Source organism: Neophocaena asiaeorientalis, unplaced genomic scaffold (genome assembly GCF_003031525.2).
Source record: "Neophocaena asiaeorientalis asiaeorientalis breed wild unplaced genomic scaffold, Neophocaena_asiaeorientalis_V1.1 scaffold496, whole genome shotgun sequence".
Lineage (NCBI taxonomy): Eukaryota > Metazoa > Chordata > Mammalia > Artiodactyla > Phocoenidae > Neophocaena > Neophocaena asiaeorientalis.
Window position 1 is genome coordinate 312,454 of NW_020174375.1, and position 21,732 is coordinate 334,185.

Here is a 21,732-nt window from a genome sequence, read left to right on the forward strand (position 1 = left end):
GGATGTTCTACCATTACAGAGACTCAACTTGACCAAACTGAATGCTTCTTTTCCTGAAACAACTTTCCCTTCCAAACTGTCTCCAAATCACTCTTGTTTTTGATTTTTCCATCTTCCTCTTCCCTTACATCCTATCAGTCACATAATCTTGTTAATTGGTTAATTGATTCAGCCTTTACATAGGTCCTGGGTATACATTGTGCCCCCAAGCACAGGCCTGGGAGCTAAGAACATCAAGATAAGTCTCTTCCCTCTAGGCTCACAGTGAATGGATTTCAGAGTCTTATTTAGTGTCTTTCACATCCAATACTTCCTTTCCATCTCCACTACCAATATTTTAATCCAATTCGTAGTCTTGTCAGGATCAGACTTTCGCAAGCGCTTCCTAACTGGTGGTCTGTGGCTTCTACTCTCTCTGCTCATCCCTAGTCTGAGCCCCCATTCCTTGTGCTCCATCTAACCATTCTATTCACTACCAACAGAAGACTCTTCCTGAACCCTGCTTTGCAGTGTTGCTTCTTTGCCCATACGCCTTTAATGCCTGCTATTGCTGGCAGAATTATGTTCAAACACATTAAGCTATTTTTCAAGGATCTCTACAACCTGCTCCTCTTGTTCAGCTTTATTTCCTACCAAAGGAGTGTTTCGGAAAGTTTGGTACTCAGATTCCCTCAATCAGAACCACATAGGCATTTTTTCAAGAATACAGATTTCTTGTTGCCAGTAAATCAGTTTCTCACACTCATTTGAAAAACTGAAAAGCAGTCATTGACATCCAGGATCTGGTCTGGCCCTCACAGCTGGGCACTGTGTTTTCTTGTTGAACATGAGCCATGTCATAGAACACCAACATCAGACAAGACTCCACAGTGGCCGTGACAACCAACCTGCAATCAAGCATCAGCACAGACAAAAACAGGAACATTGTCCAAACCAATGTCAAAAAAATGGCCAAATATCCCCTATCCAGGATGGTATGGTTGACTGCTGCTTCTTTACTGGTTACAGTTATGACATCGCTTGGTTCTTTCCATCTTCTAGGTAAAAATTTTTAAGATACACAAGAATTACCCCTGCTTCTCAACACCATCTAATCCAGAGCAAAGCCCTGCTCTTTGGACCTTCCCCCAAATCACTAACACAAACCCAAGTGTTATAAGTCCTTTTTAAAACCCTCTTACTGAGACACCCCTTGGTTCTCCACAGTGTGTGGTCTCCCTCTTTGCAATAAATCAATAAACCCAACCTCCTTCAACTGCAGGTGTGTTCCTGGTGGTCTTTGAATGGAGGGCATTGACAGGTCATATGAATTCTCATTTTATTGAGTTTCTCAACCGAATTCAAAGTTGAAGTTGAGAACCGTTACTACAGCCAAGCTGTTGTCTGTTTTCCTGTAAACGAGTCATATGCATTATTACTTATCTGAATCCTTTCTATCCTGCAAAGCTAACTTACATTCCCCTTCATCACTGAGGGCCCCCTGACCCTGCCATTGCACATCATTTCCTCCTTCACTGAACTCATACCAGTGTGCCCATTTGGAACTAAGTACAAAACATTGCATTGCTCCCTCATCCCTTAACATTGCATGGACCTCCTCTCTTTAAAAACTGTGGCTTTTCAACATCAGACTCTCCAGAGGAAAAACGATTCTAATTGATATCAACAGAAAAATCTTCCTGAATCCTACTTTGTAATGCTGCTTCTTTGCTGGTACACCTTTAATGTTGCTATTGCTGGCCAGAATTAAGTTCAAATATTTCAGCCTGTTAGGAATGAACAAACTGGGCTGTTCAATATCAGACCCTTAAAAGCAAAAGATAGGAAAGAGAAGGCATTCTGGGAGTGTCAGGTCTCTGCCAGGACCACATCTAGGAAGAGGCCCCCAGGAAGGCTCCAGAGGACAAACAGGAGAGGCAAAATCTGGCATTGTTGAGTATCAAGGAGGAAGGTAATAAATATATGAAGAATTAAATGAAAAATAATTAATGAATGCTTGTGTTCCTAGCAGATTTATCATCAGACATGCTTGAATAGCCCTACGTGTTGATTTCATGTCTTCCTGATATTTTTCTCTATTTTTTTGAAGAAAACATGAATATGATAACTGGTCTTTTTCTTTTTTAATCCTCTGTTACCTCCATTTATTTATTCCTTTTTTCACTACACAAATGTTTTGAGAGCACTTTCCATATGTAAGGCACTGTGCTAGGGACTCGTGGCACGAAATTAATCAAGAAAGACAGGTCCCTGCTCTCACTGAAAGCCCACAATATACTGAATGGAAAGGGAAAGTTAAATATCAGATTGCTCTAAATTACGCTAAGTACAGAACAAGGGACTATTGGACTACATAGGAAGGATTCTTGGAAGGAACAACTTTAAATGGACACCTAAGGGATTAGAAAGAATTAGTCATTTAATAGAATTGTAGCGAATCATTTAATATACGTGTTAAGGTCTTTTTAAAATAGCTGTATATCTACTTGCTCAAATAAAAAGTTTTAGATACCAAGGTTTAAGAAGTTATTTTCTAAGGACTTACCTCCTTCAATATGCTCTTGACAATTGCTAGCTACCTGCTTTTAAAATACTTCACTTTTCTGTCTCTCCAACATTTGTGTTCTTTGTATCTTATTATGTGAGTATATCTTTCTGTCCTGAAAAGCATTCTGTGTTGCAAGATCTTATAAGGTTTTCTTTGGTAAGAAATATCACTATGGCATAATGTCAGATCAAAAAATGGATCCGGGCTTCCCTGGTGGCACAGCGGTTGAGGATCTGCCTGCCAATGCAGGGGACACGGGTTTGAGCCCTGTTCTGGGAAGATCCCACATGCCGCGGAGCAACTAGGCCCGTGAGCCACAGCTACTGAGCTTGCGCGTCTGGAGCCTGTGCTCCGCAACAAGAGAGGCCGCGATAGTGAGAGGCCCGCACACCGCGATGAAGAGTGGCCCCCGCTTGCCACAACTAGAGAAAGCCCTCGCACAGAAACGAAGACCCAACACAGCCAAAAGTAAATTAATTAATTAAAAAGAATTTAACAACATACACGTACAAAGTTTAAAAATGAAAATAAAAATGGCCAAAATATTTTTTTTTAAAAATGGATCCTCCATTGGGGAATATCATGACAAACCACAAGTATCGCCTTCAAACATTCCTGGGAGCTGCTGCAGTTTATGTGTATTATTGATCAATTACTATTTTCCCCCAATATTGTACAGACTACTTGGGTAGCAAATAACAGGAAGGCAGGGTCCATGTCTATCTTATCTATAGCAGAATGTCCTCCCAACACCTAGTACCATTTCTTACACCACATCATAATGCCCATAATATAAAGAAAATGATAATACACCTTTGCAAAAATTGGAGAGGATGTAACCAATAGTATAGGGAAGCAGAAGAGGGTAGAAACAAATAAACCGAGGGCTTTGAATTTTACTGGAGATAAAATGGTGGCAACTTGAAATCATTCATGCATAGTGATCCAAAATTCTTGTGGTTTCAGAGAAGGTATACAGAAATAAGTCCACATGCACTCACATTTCAAATGAGAAGAACTTGTGGTTAGAAGAGGATTACTGAATGAGACATGATCCTTTACTTCAGCAGCCTACAGTCTAGCTGAGGAGACAAGGCTCAAGAACAAGAAACAACCTGGTAGCAATTAAGTGCTAGGCGTGAGGTGCTGAGAGGCTGAGATATGAAAGAAGCAGAGAGAATGAGGAGAAGGAAGAAGAACGTGCATTTTGAATCTAGTGTCACACCCTTTTATATGCTTGTCTATGTCAATTTGTTCATTTAAAAATATAAGTTCCTAGAGGGTAGCAACCACGTCTATTTGGTTGACTAAACTCTGATAGCTAGGACAACTTATACATCAAATGTCTTACAGAGTCTCCTAATCTATAAAGTAATTCTAGCTTCTCTGTAACTGCCTCCTTTAGGTCATTCACCTGTGTCCTCTACTGACCTTTGGAGTTAAAGTCTTAGGTGCCAACTTTTCCAAAGTGTGCCAATTTTGCTGGCTCTCCAATCCTCCAGCCTCAACATGGTGATGGGCGAGACCTACGGCATATATTTGCTTCTCTTAACTGACCTACTTAAACATGATATAGTCCTGTTTAGTCCTCTTGCTGAAATGAATTCCTGCCTGTCCTTTCCAGGCTAGACTATGTGTTATCACTCCTGCCCCTCTGTGCAAGTTATCTATTGCTGTACAACAAATTACCCCAACATTTAGTGGCTTAAAACAATGAACGTTTATTATCTTATACAGTTTCTCAGGATCAGGAATCTGGGAGCAGCTTAGCTGAGTGGTTCTGATTCAGTCTCTCATGAGGCTGCAGTCACCCTGTCAGCTGGGGCTGCAGTTATCTAAAGACTGGGATGGGGCTGCAGGATTCACTTCCCAGCTCACTCACATGACTGTTGGCAAGAGGCCTCAGGTCCTCACACAAGGGCCTCATTATAGGGTTGTTCATGGTACTGCAGCTGGCTTCCTCCAGAGTGAATGATGAGAGAGAGAGAGGGAGAGAGAGGAAGAGAGAGAGAGAAACACTGCTTCTTAGGACATGCACTATTAATTCCACCTTATTCTGTTCATTAAGAGCAAGTCCCTACGTCTGGCCAATATTCAATGGGAGGGGATTACACAAGGATGTGAATACCAAGAGGCATAAGGGGTTGGGGTTTTTTTTGTTTTTCTTTTGGCTGTTCCACACGGCATGTGGGATCTTAGTTCCCCGACCAGGTAACGAACCCGCGCCCCCAGCAGTGGAAGCGTGGAGTTTGAACCACTGGACCACCAGGGAAGTCCTATAAGGGGTTGTTTTATTACTTTTTTTTGTACTTTTATTTTTTATTTTATTTATTTATTTATTTAACATCTTTATTGGAGTATAATTGCTTTACAATGGTGTGTTAGTTTCTGCTTTATAACAAAGTGAATCAGTTATACATATGTTCCCATCTCTCTTCTCTCTTGCATCTCCCTCCCTCCCACCCTCCCTATCCCATCCCTCTAGGTGGTCACAAAGCACCGAGGGGATCTCCCTGTGCTATGCAGCTGCTTCCCACTAGCTATCTATTTTACGTTTGGTAGTGTATATATGTCCATGCACTCTCTCACTTTGTCACTGCTTACCCTTCCCCCTCCCCATATCCTCAAGTCCATTCTCTAGTAGATCTGTGTCTTCATTCCCATCTTGCCCCTAGGTTCTTCATGACCTTTTTTGTTTTCTTAGATTCCATATATATGTGTTAGCGGTATTTGTTTTTCTCTTTCTGACTTACTTCACTCTGTATGACAGACTCTAGGTCCATCCACCTCACTACAAATAACTCAATTTCGTTTCTTTTTATGGCTGAGTAATATTCCATTGTATATATGTGCCACATCTTCTTTATCCATTCATCTGTCGATGGACACTTAGGTTGCTTCCATGTCCTGGCTATTGTAAATAGAGCAGCAATGAACATTTTGGTACATGACTCTTTGAATTATGATTTTCTCAGGATATATGCCCAGTAGTGGGATTGCTGGGTCGTATGGTAGTTCTATTTTTAGTTTTTTAAGGAACCTCCACACTGTTCTCCATAGTGGCTGTATCAATTTACATTCCCACCAACATTGCAAGAGGGTTCTAAGGGGTTGTTTTATAAAGTCACCCCTTTATAAGGTGACTTCTGCATTCTTCATTTGAAGTAGTTACCTTAGTTTTCTCAAATATTTATTAACTTCCTCATGGAATTAAAGTGAATTCCAATGTTTGCCTCTGAAACTATGTGAAGTCAATATTTTATCTGGTAGCCTCAAAATAAGAGTTACCCTTCCTCCTACTGACAAATTTTACCTTTTTGAGAATGAAAACATACTTGTGTTTCCACCCAATATTGTCTTCCTCTGAAAGCTGTAGGTTACCTCTTCTTGCTTATTTTGATTTGTAAGTCTGTCAGGATAACAGCACAAAATATTCTTTAAACTCACAATGTCAAAAAGCAGAGAATTCCTTCTCCTCCTTGCTGCCAACTGAAAATATTCATATCCAAGTCCTTCGCCATTCAGTCAGCAGGCCAAACCCAATTCACTGTAAAAGCTAGCATTTGCCAAATGTTTTTTTTTTGGTTTACTTACATCAAATAAATAAAGAACTCTATTAATGTGAGCATTTGTTCATTTCATAAATAATTGAGATAATTCAGGGCTTGAGTCTTCAGTGTTTAGAGGAAGCAAGAATTGAGCAACTCAAACATAACCTACTGTTGCCATGGTTTGACTCGAGGCAAGATTCTTTTAAGCCAGGTATAAATTGGAAATTGGAAGTCAAGGTCATGGCCTCTGTCATTCAGGAACTTACAGCTGGTGAATACGTTAGAGCTTTGGTTCCTGAAACCATCCCTATTGTCACTAAGAAAGCAAAGACTGATCTGATAACTCCCTTCTTGCTTTTAAGGCAGCAGTAAAGATTTTCCTTTCTTAAATGCATGCCTACTTGGACAGCACTGAAAGGATTGTCCTAAGAAGGAATAATACTAAAATACCCCTGATGGATGCTTGAGCAGAAGTCATCTGCATTCATAGATTTGGTCCTCGGTCAAGTGCATGAACAGAATGTAGACAGGATTGTATTCCGGTCTCAGTTCCACCACAGCTGTATTAACCTCAGCAGTATCTCTGAGCTTAGTTTCCTTAAAAGTGAAATGGGAATAATGAATAAATATACCTGCAGATTTGTTTTGATGACAAAATGTGTCAAAATACTGGTAAAAGGGTTGACACATAGTAGGCATTCAGGAAGTGCTGATTCTTCTTCCTTTTGTGTCCCATTAAAATGTGCTGGAAATAACTCTACCAGGAAGCTTTTTCATAGCTGTTGCCTCATTTTCTGGCCTGGCTGGTGAATCTGGTGTGGAGGGAAGCTTTTCTACCTTCTTCATGCAGGACATTATATTGTTAACTGTATTCCAGAGACTTAAGAGTGAATTAACTGAATATTTAAGTACTCCCTGAAGTCAATGCACGATTTAGGAAATTATGTATATTAGAACGTTATACTGCAACATGATACATTAAGTCCCAATGAAGCTGTGGTTCGTAGTTCAGACTGTATTAAGTTTCTCTGCTTAAATTTTATTATAATGGAGATCATCGATATCAAGTGAATCAAGCCAACTATGAAAGCATCACTAATAAGAGAAAAACATTTTAATGTATCAAGAAACCACTCTATGAAGTTTTACACAAAATACACCACTTATTTCAGAGACATTTGCTAGAAAGTTGCTAATATTGAGTTTTATATTAACTTATGTTTACCAAATGCTTTGCAGTCACCTTTATTTCCCACCTCCAAAGACTTCTGATAATGGATCAAATCAAAACACCACCTTGGAGAAATGATTTTGTTGAGATAGAAGGCACCATTACACCACACGCCAACTGAAAATTTAGGATAATTTGGTCTACAGTATTTTGTAGAGCCCCTTCTACTGTCAAAATAGCCAAACAATAGTGTTGAACTTTTTCTCAAATAATTGAAAACTATATTGTCTCCCAAACTCCCTTCACTTTGCCCGCAGAGCAGGGAAGAAGAATCAGAATCTTTTTCTTACTAGAACTTAATATACTCAACCCTGTCGTATCATCTTGGTTTCCTTGTCACATTCATGTTTGATGTATTTTTGAACAATATCCCACCCATGCTCAGTCTTTTCCATCTCACACCATCCAAGTTCACAAAGGACTGCTATGTAAACCATGGTTCAATTTTTAAACATATAGTGATAAATATGACTGTGAAGAGAATGCAACTACTCATGTTGAAAATGAGTCCATCCTATCCCTGGAGACCAGGAATTTATGAGGAAGCCTTGGCAGAATCAGAGGCTGTTTAGTGAACATGGAAGCAGAGTAGATAATGTTAGATGATATTCCAAGTTAATGCCTTTAAGATATGACTGCCTGATGCTCCCCTTCACTAAAGAAATGCTGCTAAACAGACTAGATATTTGACCAGTTCACAGGAGACAATATAGACAATAACTATATTGAAGGCATGAAAAACTTCTATAGTACTTTTTGCCTTCCTCTTAATAGGTCCCGTGCAGACTTGAAAACATGGGATATATTTGTTAACTATAGCCTATCTTTTCTTTACTTAAGCACGATGTAAATGTTTGGACTCAGGCATTCTTACTTATAGTCACCTTGATAAATCTTGGGTATTCCCGTATTACCTTAACTATGCACTTGCAAGTAACCACATCTATTGATAGTTACACCATGTTATTTTTCCAAAATTCATCTTGAGAGGTTGTTCAGACCTCTTGTGCCCCACCTCACATTCTCTTAACATACTTCTAGCCTGGGTGTTATTATAACAACCAGGCGTACACAAGCATAATGTGACAGCACTTACCTCCACTGCAATTCCTTGCTTTCTGCATCAGGAAATTTTTGCTGTAGCGCCTGTGGGAATCTGTTCAGCTAAATTTTGACTCACACACAAACCTGGAACTGGGAACTGTGAGGGAATTAACAAAATGTAGGACAAGAGTCAGTAGAGAAACAATCCCTTCTTCCACCCCTTGGGTGGACAACTCTAAGGCATGTTCCACACAGCTCCTCAGCCTGTTCCCATATGATAAGATCACATTGGTTGATTTGCTATGCTTCTTAAACGGAATTTTTTCCCCCTCAATTGAAAAATGTAAGATTTAGGAATATTTTAGTTATGCCCATTTTTACATTGGCAAGTAGATAGGCCATCATGACTTTAAGAAGTATTTTATGAGCTCCCAAATCAATATGCATATTTTCCAGAATATTTAAACAAATCAAAATATTTGGACTATTAAAAAAGTAAACACAGCATGAGAAAAATTTTAATGAGAAATGTTAGTAAATCAAATGTTAAGTTGCATGATTCTCTCTGTTCAATGTTTTAGCATAAAAGGGGAAAAATTGGGAATTTCCTGGTGGTCCAGTGGTGAAGACTCTGCACTTTCACTGCCCAGGGTCTGGGTTCGATCCCTGGTCGGAGGATCCTGCAAGCTGCCTGGCATGGCCAAAAAAAAAAGGAAAGTGAAATACTGGATTTTTGCCCTTGGAAACATATTATTTTTCTCTTTTTAAATAATGGAAACTAGTAACAAAATAAAATTACTGCAGTATAAATATAAAAAGTGTAAAAGCCCTAGTACATGACATGATCTTTGAATTTGCCTCAAAATGATTTCCCGTTTAAATACCTTCCCTTAAACATTGATACAGAATCAGAGGTCAGCCAAACATCTTGGCAATGCTTAAGAAATTATACTTTAAATGAAGTATGCAAATACTTATTTTTGTTTTCTAATCTTAATTCAGAGAAGATGGAAAATACAAGTATTCTCTCCCTAAAGAAATATTAACTCATCAAACTGGGCTGCTTTGGAATAAAAAGTCCTACATGTGTGCCCTGTGAACTTATTTAATATAACTATGAGTACTGTAATTTCTGCATTTCCTGATTGGTACTAAAATTGCAAGTATATTAGTTTAATATTTTATAGGGGTTTTGGAAGACTGCTCTTGAAATTTTCAAGGTATAGGGTTGTTTTTCCTCTGGAAGGAAAATCCCAGCATCTGACAATAATTCTCTGTAATCTTTTACTTGGACAAAAGCTCTGATTGGTTATAGTCATGGCTTTTCCTCACACACAAATTGAACAATTTCACAAGTAAAGAGGCTTCACTTTTTTTCTCTTTCATTCAAAATAACAAAAACTCTATAACAAAAACTCTACATCATACCCTCCCTTTACCCAACCTTCTATAGGGATTCCCTAGAGTCACCAAAGTATTAGGTCTAATCCCAGACACCCTGATTAGTTACCCAGTCTCCATAGTTACTTTTTTAATTTTTAAAAAAATTTTTGGCCATGCCCCGCAGCTTGCAGGATATTAGTTTCCCAATCAGGGACCGAACCCATGCCCTGGCAGTGAAAGTGCCAAGTCCTAACCACTGGACCACCAGGGAATTCCCCATAGCTACTTTTAAAAAGGGAGAGTTTTGATCTGAGTACTCAGAGTGTGCTTCATGGTTTGCAACAGTTCCATTGACATTTTCCTTTGTTCTGTGTGATGTTGTTTGTTATTTATATTTCTCTGTTTTTGTGACCCTACGCATCCACAGAGCACTCTGTTATTGACCATAGACAAAAATCTTCTCAAATAATAAGCCTTATCATAATTGTGAACTATTTTGTGGAAATAACAGGCTTATGTTCAGATGCATAGTCTAGCCTACATAAACCTCTCCCTCCCCGAAAATGTACGTAATCTTATTTTCATGTGGTCATAAGAAACAGTAAACTTCTTGTTTATTATTTTTCACAGCAACATTCATGGAGCTTACATTTTTGGTATATTGGTTACATTATCTAGAAACTTCCTAGAAATCAAAAATTCAATTAAAAATTCAAGAAAGTAGGCAGATGATTTTATAATTATCAAGGGCTGATTTTAAAAGTAGTACAAAACAGAGCTTCCCTGGTGGCGCACTTGTTGAGAGTCCACCTGCTGTTGCAGGGGACAGGGGTTCGTGCCCAGGTCAGGGAAGATCCCACATGCGGTAGAGTGGCTGGGCCCGTGAGCCATGGCCGCTGAGCCTGCGCATCCGGAGCCTGTGCTCTGCAACGGGAGAGGCCACGACAGTGAGAGGCCTGAGTACCGCAAAAAAAAAAAAAAAAAAAAAAGTAGTACAAAACAAAGTAGCTAGCGCTTACTAAACACTTCTTTTTAGGCATCTGTGACAAATAATAATTAGGTCTCCTCAATCATTCCCTCTCTCTTGGGTCATTTTCATCAACATGCTCTAATGTCTGCCTCCTTTAAAAAACATCCTTTGTGGCTTTTCCCTCAAGTTACTTTCTTTTCCTCTACTTTCCTAAAAACATCTTTTTTTTTAAAAATTATTTTTATTGGAGTATAGTTGATTTACAATGTTGTGTTAGTTTCAGGTGTACAGCAAAGTGAATCAGTTATACATATAAATATATGCACTCTTTTTTAGATTCTTTTCCCAGATAGGCCATTACAGAGTACTGAGTAGAGTTCCCTGTGCCATACAGTAGCTCCATAGTACTTATCTATTTTACATGTAGTAGTGTGTATATGTCAATCCCAATCTTCCAATTTATCCCTTAAAAGCATCTATACTCACCATCTTCACTTGCTCTCCTCCTATTCCTATTTTTAAACCCCTCTAATCAGGCTTTCATTCCTCCACTCCACTGAAAATACTTCAGGGTCATTATTCTTGCTGAATCCAGTGGTTTATCCTCAATCTTCATCTTATTGTACCTTTCCTAGAGCAGGATTTGACAGTAATTGGTCAAGCCTACTTTTTGAAAAACATTCTTCTTTTGATTTCAGAGACATCATACACCTGTTTTCCCTTCTACAAAACTGACCTTTTTTCTGTTTTTTCTTACTCTTCCTGGCCTCTAAATTTTTAAGAGCCCCAAAGTTATCTTCACTGAAATTGTAAGGTTTCTTTGTTACTGTTTGCATCGAGCTGAGGGCTCTGTGGGTAGAGATCCTGCTTCCCAGAGGGAGAACATATCAACCAGGGGACATAGCAAGAGTCCAGTTGAACTACAAAGTATGGCTGCTTTTTGGGCACTTCTAGGTCCTAGTGTCCAGGGGCCAGTCAGCAAGATAAGGAGTCACCATTTTTGCAGGGGAAATTGACCCTGATCATCAAGAGGAGGTAGGGCTGGCTAGAATATGTGTGAAGCCCAGGTGATCCACTTGGGTGACCCTTGGTACTCCTTGACCAATTCTGATGGTAAATTGAATTTACCAACTGTAGTAACTCTGGCCAGGGAAGGGCATGGTAAGCAGTGCTCAGACCTCAGAAGAAAGGGTCTGGGTCATGCCAGGTAAACCACTGAGACCAGAAGAGTTGATAGCTGAGGGTGAGGGGATCTAGAACGTATAGTAGAGGAGGGAGACAGCCAGTGTTAGTTGTGGCCCCATGACCAGCTGCAGCAGTGAGCACTCCAGCTTGTCCCACTAACCTTCCTTTTCCATATTTCCCTCAGGAAGAAAGGCGCATGGGGAGCTGCTTCTGGAAAGTATGCAAAGATTGAGGGACGCATGGGGTAGATTGTGGTAGCCATTGTGACATTTCCCCAGCTTCTGGGAAGGCTGCTGGAAGGTGATCCTCAGCTGTCAACCTTCTATAGGGATTCCCTCAGCTGAAGAAAACTGCCTTGCCCAAGGTCACGACTCCTTTCCAGGATAGCTGGTATCCGATGACTTATCAGCATGGGAGTATAAAGGTCTGATCCCAGTGTTCCAACCTGAGACAGCTCTGAAGGGCTGTCCCAGTCGCACACCTACACATGGGGTTGGCTGAGGATTCACTTTGACTGCATTGCACCTCAGTTTCTACCTCTGCCTGATCCGACTTCATTCTCTTCTCTTCCACAAGTGTTGATCCTGAAAGCATTCCTCAATAAACTGCTCATATACTAATCTCCATCTCAAGGTCTGCTTCTGAGGAAACCCAAGTGGAGACAACAGGATACTGTCTCCAACATCCTGAACTCACTACGTGACTGTAACCAGGCGTATAACTAACTATAATTCCTGAACATACCGAAAGGGTCTGTACATGCTTAGTATGTGTTTTCCCTGCCTCGAGTACCCAGGCTGTTTTTGTCAGGCCAACTCACATTCATCTTCCAAGACTCAGCTCAAGACTCAGTTTCACCACCTCCTTGAAGCCTCCTCTCAACATGTGTTCACCTCCATTCCCAACATGTGTTCCTTCAGAAGCCTGTGCTTCCCTCTAGCACATATCTTACTGTACCAAACTGTAATTATATATCTACTTGCCTGGGCGAGACTGAGACTTTCTTAAGGGCAAGATTTGCCTGGTCTTTCATCTTTGTATTTTAATGCTAATACAGGGCATCTGACACAATAAGCAATCAATAAATGTTTTTTTTTTTTTTTTTTGTGGTACGCGGGCCTCTCACTGCTGTGGCCTCTCCCGTTGCGGAGCACAGGCTCCGGACGCGCAGGCTCAGCGGCCATGGCTCACGGGCCCAGCCGCTCCGCGGCACGTGGGATCTTCCCGGACCGGGGCACGAACCTGTGTCCCCTGCATCGGCAGGCGGACTCTCAACCACTGCGCCACCAGGGAAGACCAATAAATGTTTTTTAAATGAATGAATGGAATAGAGATTTTTCTCTATGTCACAGGCAAATGTTTATGCAATATAGATTTGAAGATACAGATTTTGGAGCCAGACTGGCTTGTAATGGAGACCTAGCTCTATATTTAATTAGAGGTTTGTTGAAATAACCTTGGGCAAATTGCTTAACCACCTCATTTCCCTTATTTATAAAATGGAAATTATAATAACACCAATTTTATAAGATTGTTATAAGAATTAAAACAATAATTATAATGGGCATGATATTATTAAATATCATTCTCATTTGTTGCACCCTACCATACAGCAGAGCACTAAAGCTTTTCACCTGTAATTCTCATTCAGTCTTCCAAACAAATCTACAAAGTTGATGGCAACTCCATAAAGATCAAAAAACAAGAACAGCAGGGAATACTCTGGCGGTCCAGTGCTCAGGACTCTGCACTCTCACTGCTGCCGTGTGGTATGGCCAAAAAAAAAAAAAATTAACCATTATTTTAATCTGAAATTTTAATTTTTATTTGTTAAATCTGGCAACCTTACCCAAAATCCATAGGTTTCATACATGACTAAAACCTGTTGCTAATTTCAAGTGGCGAATTACTTCCTCACCTAAAGTTATTTAAAAATTTCTAGCCAATACAAACACATCTGCAGGTTGAAATGTGTTAGCCACTTGCCAATTCACAACTTAAGCTGCACCATATTACAGTTAAGAAAAATAAAGCCGTAAAATCGAATTTTAAATCTTGTATCTACCTAAACTCCATCACCAACTAAGGCTGTAGCTAGCCTTCTGCAATTTAAGTTGCCTGAATCTCACCTTTCCTTATTTGTAAAATTAAGTGGTTTGACTAGAAAATCTTGAGTGCCTTCTTCCTCTTAAAATCTAGTGTCCTATAACTCTACTGTGTTTCTTCTGTAGCAAGGTGTCAGGATATTAATGAAAACATATCACAAATGACACTTCTCTCACAAAAGCATGTTTTCTCTCTCTCACAAAGTGTACTCCTCAGGAGGCCATAGACTTATTTTGATGATAGTACTGTTGCTTAAATCATTTTTGGAGAACATAGCAACATATTGAATATCCTTTCTGGTGGCAAATTATTTTTCCATGAAAGTGGATTTGATTTTTGGAACGAGACCAAAAGTTATTCAGACCCAAATCCAATGGATGGTACAACTGAAAGATATATAGAAATTTTAAGCAAAATACGAGATGGGTTTATCAAATAAATGAAACTGATTTATTTTTGGGAATCTTTTTTATTTTATTTTATTTTTTTTGTTTTAATTTTTGAATCTTATTTATATTTTTAGACAGCAGGTTCTTATTAGTCATCAGTTTTATACACATCAGTGTATACATGTCGATCCCAATCGCCCAATTCATCACACCACCATCCCCACCCCCACGTGGCTTTCCCCCCTTGGTGTCCATACATTTGTTCTCTACATCTGTGTCTCTATTTCTGCCCTGAAAACCGGTTCATCTGTACCATTTTTCTAGGTTCCACATACTTGCGTTAATATACGATATTTGTTTTTCTCTTTCTGACTTACCTCACTCTGTATGACAGTCTCTAGATCCATCCACGTCTCTACAAATGACCCAGTTTCGTCCCTCTTTATGGCTGAGTAATATTCCATTGTATATATGTACCACATCTTCTTTATCCATTCACCTGTCGATGGGCAATTAGGTTGCTTCCATGACTTGACTATTGTAAATACAGAGATTGCATTGTATCTGCAGATTGCTTTGTGTAAGATGGTCATTTTCACAATATTGATTCTTCCAATCCAAGAACATGATATATCTCTCCATCTGTTGGTATCATCTTTAATTTCTTTCAACAGTGTCTTATAGTTTTCTGCATACAGGTCTTTTGTCTCCCTAGGTAGGTTTATTCCTAGGTATTTTATTCTTTTTGTTGCAGTGGTAAATGGGAGTGTTTCCTTAATTTCTCTTTCAGATTTTTCATCATTAGTGTATAGGAATGCAAGGGATTTCTGTGCATTAATTTTGTATCCTGCAACTTTATCAAATTCATTGATTAGCTCTAGTAGTTTTCTGGTGGCATTTTTAGGATTCTCTATGTATAGTACCATGTCATCTGCAAACACTGACACTTTCACCTCTTCTTTTCCAGTTTGTATTCCTTTTATTTCTTTTTCTTCTCTGATTGCCGTGACTAGGACTTCCAAAACTATATTGAATTACAGTGGTGAGAGTGGACATCCTTGTCTTATTCCTGGTCTTAGAGGAAATGCTTTCAGTTTCTCACCATTGAGAATGATGTTTGCTGTGGGTTTGTCATATATGGCCTTTATTATGTTGAGGTAGGTTCCCTCTATGCCCACTTTCTGGAGAGTTTTTATCATAAATGGGTGTTGAATTTTGTCAAAAGCTTTTTCTGCATCTATTGAGATGATCATATGGTTTTTATTCTTCAATTTGTTAATATGGTGTATCACATTGATTGATTTGTGTATATTGAAGAATCCTTGCATCCCTGGGATAAATCCCACTTGATCATGGTGTATGATCCTTTTAATATGTTGTTGGATTCTGTTTGCTAGTATTTTGTTGAGGATTTTTGCATCTGCATTCATGAGTCATATTGGTCTGTAGTTTTCTTTTTTCGTAGTATCTTTGTCTGTTCTTGGTATCAGGGTGATGGTGGCCTCATAGAATGAGTTTGGGCGTGTTCCTTCCTCTGCGATTTTTTGTAAGAGTTTGAAAAGGATGGGTGTTAGCTCTTCTCTAAATGTTTGATAGAATTCACCTGTGAAGCCATCTGGTCCTGGACTTTTGTTTGTTGGAAGATTTTTAATCACAGTTTCAATTTCATTACTTGTGATTGGTCTATTCATATTTTCTGTTTCTTCCTGATTCTGTCTTGGAAGGTTATACCTTTTTAAGAATTTGTCCATTTCTTCCAGGTTGTCCATTTTATTGGCATACAGTTGCTTGTAGTAGTCTCTTAGGATACTTTGTATTTCTGCAGTGTCTGTTGTAACTTCTCCTTTTTCATTTCTAATTTTATTGATTTGAGTCCTCTCCCTCTTTTTCGTGATGAGTCTCGCTAATGGTTTATCAATTTTGTTTATCTTCTCAAAGAACCAACTTTTAGTTTTATTGATCTTTGCTATTGTTTTCTTTGTGTCTATTTCATTTATTTCTGCTCTGATCTTGATGATATCTTTCCTTCTGCTAACTTTGGGTTTTGTTTGTTCTTCTTTCTCTAGTTCCTTTAGGTGTAAGGTTAGATTGTTTATTTGAGATTTTTCTTGTTTCTTGAGGTAGGCTTGTATAGCTATAAACTTCCCTCTTAGAACTGCTTTTGCTGCATCCCATAGGTTTTGGATCGTCGTGTTTTCATCGTCATTTGTCTCTAGTTATTTTTTGATTTCCTCTTTGATTTCTTCAGTGATCTCTCGGTTATTTAGTACTGTATTGTTTAGCCTCCATGTGTTTGCATTTTTTATGTTTTTTTCCTGCAGTTCATTTCTAATCTCTTAGCATTGTGGTCAGAAAAGATGCTGGATATGATTTCAATTTTCTTAAATTTACTGAGGCTTGATTTGTGACACAAGACGTGATCTATCCTGGAGAAAGTTCCGTGTGTGCTTGAGAAGAAAGTGTAATCTGCTGTTTTAGGATGGAATGTCTTATAAATATCAATTAAATCTGTCTGGTCTATTGTGTCATTTAAAACTTGTGTTTCCTTATTAATTTTCTGTTTGGATGATCTGTCGATTGGTGTACGTGAGGTGTTAAAGTCCCCCACTCTTACTGTGTTACTATTGATTTCCTCTTTTATAGCTGTTGCAGTTGCCTTATGTATTGAGGTGCTCCTATGCTGGGTGCATAGATATTTATAATTGTTATATCTTATTCTTGGATTGATCCCTTGATCATTATGTAGTGTCCTTCCTTGTCTCTTGTAACATTCTTTATTTTAACGTCTATTTTATCTGATATGAGTAATGCTACTCCAGCTTTCTTTTGATTTCCATTTGCATGGAATATCTTTTTCCATCCCCTCACTTTCGGTCTGTATGTGTCCCTAGGTCTGAAATGGGTCTCTTGTAGATGGCATATATATGGATCTTGTTTTTGTATCCATTCAGCAAGCCTGTGTTTTTTGGTTAGAGCACTTAATGCATTCACCTTTAAGGTAATTATTGATATGTATGTTCCTATGACCATTTTCTTAATTGTTTTGGGTTTGTTTTTGTAGGTCCTTTTCTTCTCTTGTGTTTCCCACTTATCGAAGTTCCTTTAGCATTTGTTGTAGAGCTGGTTTGGTGGTGCTGAATAATCTTAGCTTTTGCTTTTCTGTAAAGCTTTTGATTTCTCCATCGAATCTGAATGAGATCCTTTCTGGGTAGAGTAATCTTGTTTGTAGGTTCTCCCCTTTCATCACTTTAAGTATATCATGCCACTCCCTTCTGGCTTGTAGAGTTTCTGCTGAGAAATCTGCTGTTAACCTTATGGGAGTTGCCTTGTATGTTATTTGTCATTTTTCCCTTGCTGCTTTCAATAATTTTTCTTTGTCTTTAATTTTTGCCGATTTGATTACTATGTGTCTCGGCGTGATTCTCCTTGGGTTTATCCTGTATGGGACTCCCTGCGCTTCCTGGAGTTGGGTGGCTATTTCCTTTCCCATGTTAGGGAAGTTTTTGACTATAATCTCTTCAAATATTTTCTCAGGTCCTTTGTCTCTTCTCCTTCTGGGACCCCTATAATGCGAATGTTGTTGCATTTAATGTTGTCCCATAGGTGTCTTAGGCTGTCTTCATTTCTTTTCATTCTTTTTTCTTTATTCTGTTCCGCAGCAGTGAATTCAACCATTCTGTCTTCCAGGTCACTTATCCGTCCTTCTGCCTCAGTTTTTCTCCTATTGATTCCTTCTAGTGTAGCTTTCATTTCAGTTATTGTATTTTTCATCTCTGTTTGTTTGTTCTTTAATTCTTCTAGGTCTTTGTTAAACACTTCTTGCATGTTCTCCATCTTTGCCTCCATTCTTTTTTCGAGGTTCTGGATCATCTTCACTATCATTATTCTGAATTCTTTTTTGGAAGGTTGCCTATCTCCACTTCATTTAGTTGTTTTTCTGGAGTTTTATCTTGTTCCTTCATCTGGTACATAGCCTTCTGCCTTTTCATCTTCTCTGTCTTTTTGTGAATGTGGTTTTTGTTCCACAGGCTGCAGGATTGTAGTTCTTCTTGCTTCTTCTGTCTGCCCTCTATTTTGGGGAATCTTAAGCCACAAGTTTAAAGCAGTTAGGAGAGACCTCTAAAACCTATTTTCGAGCAGCAGTTGCATCCCTGGAATAAGTGCATTGCCTCCAACTTCAAGGGGCTCAGACTCAACAGGGTGTGTAGGTTCTGCCAGTTGGTTACACAAAGTCACCCTCTATCAAGAAGCTAGTGATTCATTGCTATTCATGATAAAGTATTGAAAATACAATTCCACATGATTTATTACCCAAATGCTCTTTTATCCTGAGACATAGTTCCTTTATGGTGAAATTTTCAACTATGTTTAAGAAAAGAAATGCCAAATCCTGATGGTTTTTTACCTCCCATCAACACACACATACATATATACATATAAAGCTTTTCTTAGCTTATTCATCAAATGATTTTAAAAGTACCAGTACTTATACTCTAAAGTGTAAAGATTATGCGACAATGGAAGAAAGCAGAAAAAGTGTTTCTTTCAAAGGGAAAATGTAACATGTCATAATTGAAGATGATTCTACATAAAATGCAAATATTTAAAAATAAAACATATTTCTAGACAGAAACAAAACAGGGATAATCAAATAAATCGAAAGCACACAAATTTGGCTGTATTTCTAGGCCTAGACAAATAAGGTATGTTTTATTGATACAACTATGGAAGACAAATTATAAAGGAGTAGAGCTGAAAGCCCCCTCCCAATTCTTTTTCTGTTTTCTCTCCACTTCCAATTTTCTCTTCTCTTTTCTTTCCTTTTTAAATTTGTATGGAGTACACATATGTTTTTGCATGGTGTGTATACAAGCACACACATATGTTTAAGAACATTAAAAACACAATTCAAAGTCACTCTAAAGCATGATTTGGAAATATCTATCTAAAAACATTTAAATTTTACCTAACCTGAACTAATAATTCTAGTTTTAGAAATTTATCTTAATAAAACTGTAGTGGGTTGAATGGTGCCCCCCTCCAAAAGGTATATTCATGTCCTAATGCCCAGAACTTGTTAACATTACTTTATAAGGAAAAAGAGTCTTTGCAGTTGTAATTTAGTTAATGATCTAGTGATGATAAAATCATTCTTGGTGGGCCTTAAATCCAATGACAAGTGTCCTTGTAAGGTTAAGGCAAAAGGAGATTACAAAGACAGCTGAGGAGGAGGCAGTGTGAACGCAGAGACAGATAATGAAATGATGCAGCCACAAGTTAAGCAATGCCAAGAACCACCAGAAGCCAGAAAATGCAAGGAACATTATCTCCCTTAGAAGCCTAGGATCAGTGTGGCTCTGCCAGATTTCTGATTTTTAGCCCCTAGAACTATAAGAGAATAATTTGTGTTGTTTATACCCACCAAGTTTGTGGTAATTTGTTAACTGAACTCTGGAAACTAATACAAAAACTACCATAAAATCAATAAATATGATAAGTGTAGTTTAATATATAATAGCAAGATGAAAATGGCATCTTATGAAATAGCATATCTATAATAGAGGGATCATTAAAATTATACTATAGGGGGCTTCCCTGGTGGCGCAGTGGTTGAGAGTCCGCCTGCCGATGCAGGGGACACGGGTTCGTGCCCCTGTCCGGGAAGATCCCACATGCTGCGGAGCAATGAACCCGGGCACCACAGCTGCTGAGCCTGAGCTCTAGAGCCCACCTACCACAACTACTGAAGCCCACGTGACTAGAGCCCGTGCTCCGCAACAAGAGAAACCACCCCAATGAGAAGCCCTCACAGCACAATGAAGAGTAGCCCCCGCTTGCCGCAACTGGAGAAACCCCACGCGCAAAAATGAAGACCCAATGCTGCCAAAAATAAATAAATTAATTAATTTAAAAAATTATACTATAAACATATGACATAATATAAATCTTATAGCAAAATAATGTTAAATAATATATTCAAAGTACATAAAATGAAATGAAAAGGCACTTTGAAAAACAGCCTGTAGTGTATAAGTATTATTCCATGTTTATTTAAAAACATATATTGGGTATTAATACCCAGAATATATAAAGAACTCCTTCAACTCAACAACAGAAAAACCAAAAAACCTGATTTTAAAATGGACAAAGGAGGGAATTCCCTGATGGTCCCGTGGTTAGGACTCTGCAGTCTCACTGCCAAGGGCCGGGGTTCAACCACTGGTGAGCGAACTAAGATCCTACAAGGCGCATGGCTCAGCCATAAACAAGAGACGAAAGACTTGACGTTTCTCCAAAGATGATATACAAATGACAAAAAAAATACCAAAAGATTCTCAACATCACTAATCATCAGAGAAATGCAAATCAAAATCACAAGATATCACCTCATACCTGTTAGAATGTCTGCTATCAAAAAAGAAACAAACAGAAAATAGCAAGTGTTAGCAAGGACATGGAGAAATTGGAATCTTTGTGCACTATTGGCGGGAATATAAAATGGTTCAGCTGCCTGAAGAAATTAAAAGTAGAATTACCATATGATCCAGCAATCTCACTTCTGGGTTTATATCTAAAAGAACCGAAAACAGGACCTCAGAGATATTTGCACAAGCATGTTCATAGCAGCATTATTGACAACAGTCAAGAGGTGAAAGCAGGGCATATGTCATTGACAGATAAGTGGATAAACAAAATTTGGTGCATACATACAATGGAATAGTATTTAGCCTTAAAAAGGAAGAGAAGGAAGGAGTACTTGTCATATGCTGTAACATAGATGAATCTTGAGGACATTATGCTAAGTGGAATAAGCTCGTCACAAAAAGACAAATACTGTATGGCTCCATACATATAAGTTACCTAAAGTGGTCAAATCCATAGAAACAGAAAGTAGAACAGTGATCACCAAAGGCTGGGAGGGAGGGGAAATGGAGAGCTGTTGTCTAATGGTTATAGAGTTTTGGTTTTGCAAGGTGAAAAGTTCTGGAGATCTGTCACACAACAATGTAAATATACTGAACACTGCTGAACTGTACACTTAGAAATAGTTAAGCTGGTTAAAAAAAATCAAACTGTGTTTTTTAAAAATTTGCAGTTTATTGTATATATAAATAAATAAAGCTGTTTAAAGAATATATTGGTGAACTATTTTAGCTAAGAAAATAACTAAGAAAATAAGACTCCAAAGTCAGACTGTCTGGCCTCAAATCCCAGCTCTGCCACCTACTAGTGATGTGATCTTGGGCAAGTCATTTAATAAAGCTGTTCCTCAGCTTTCTTTGTAAAAGAGAGTTTATAATAGTATACTGCCTTATAGAACTGTT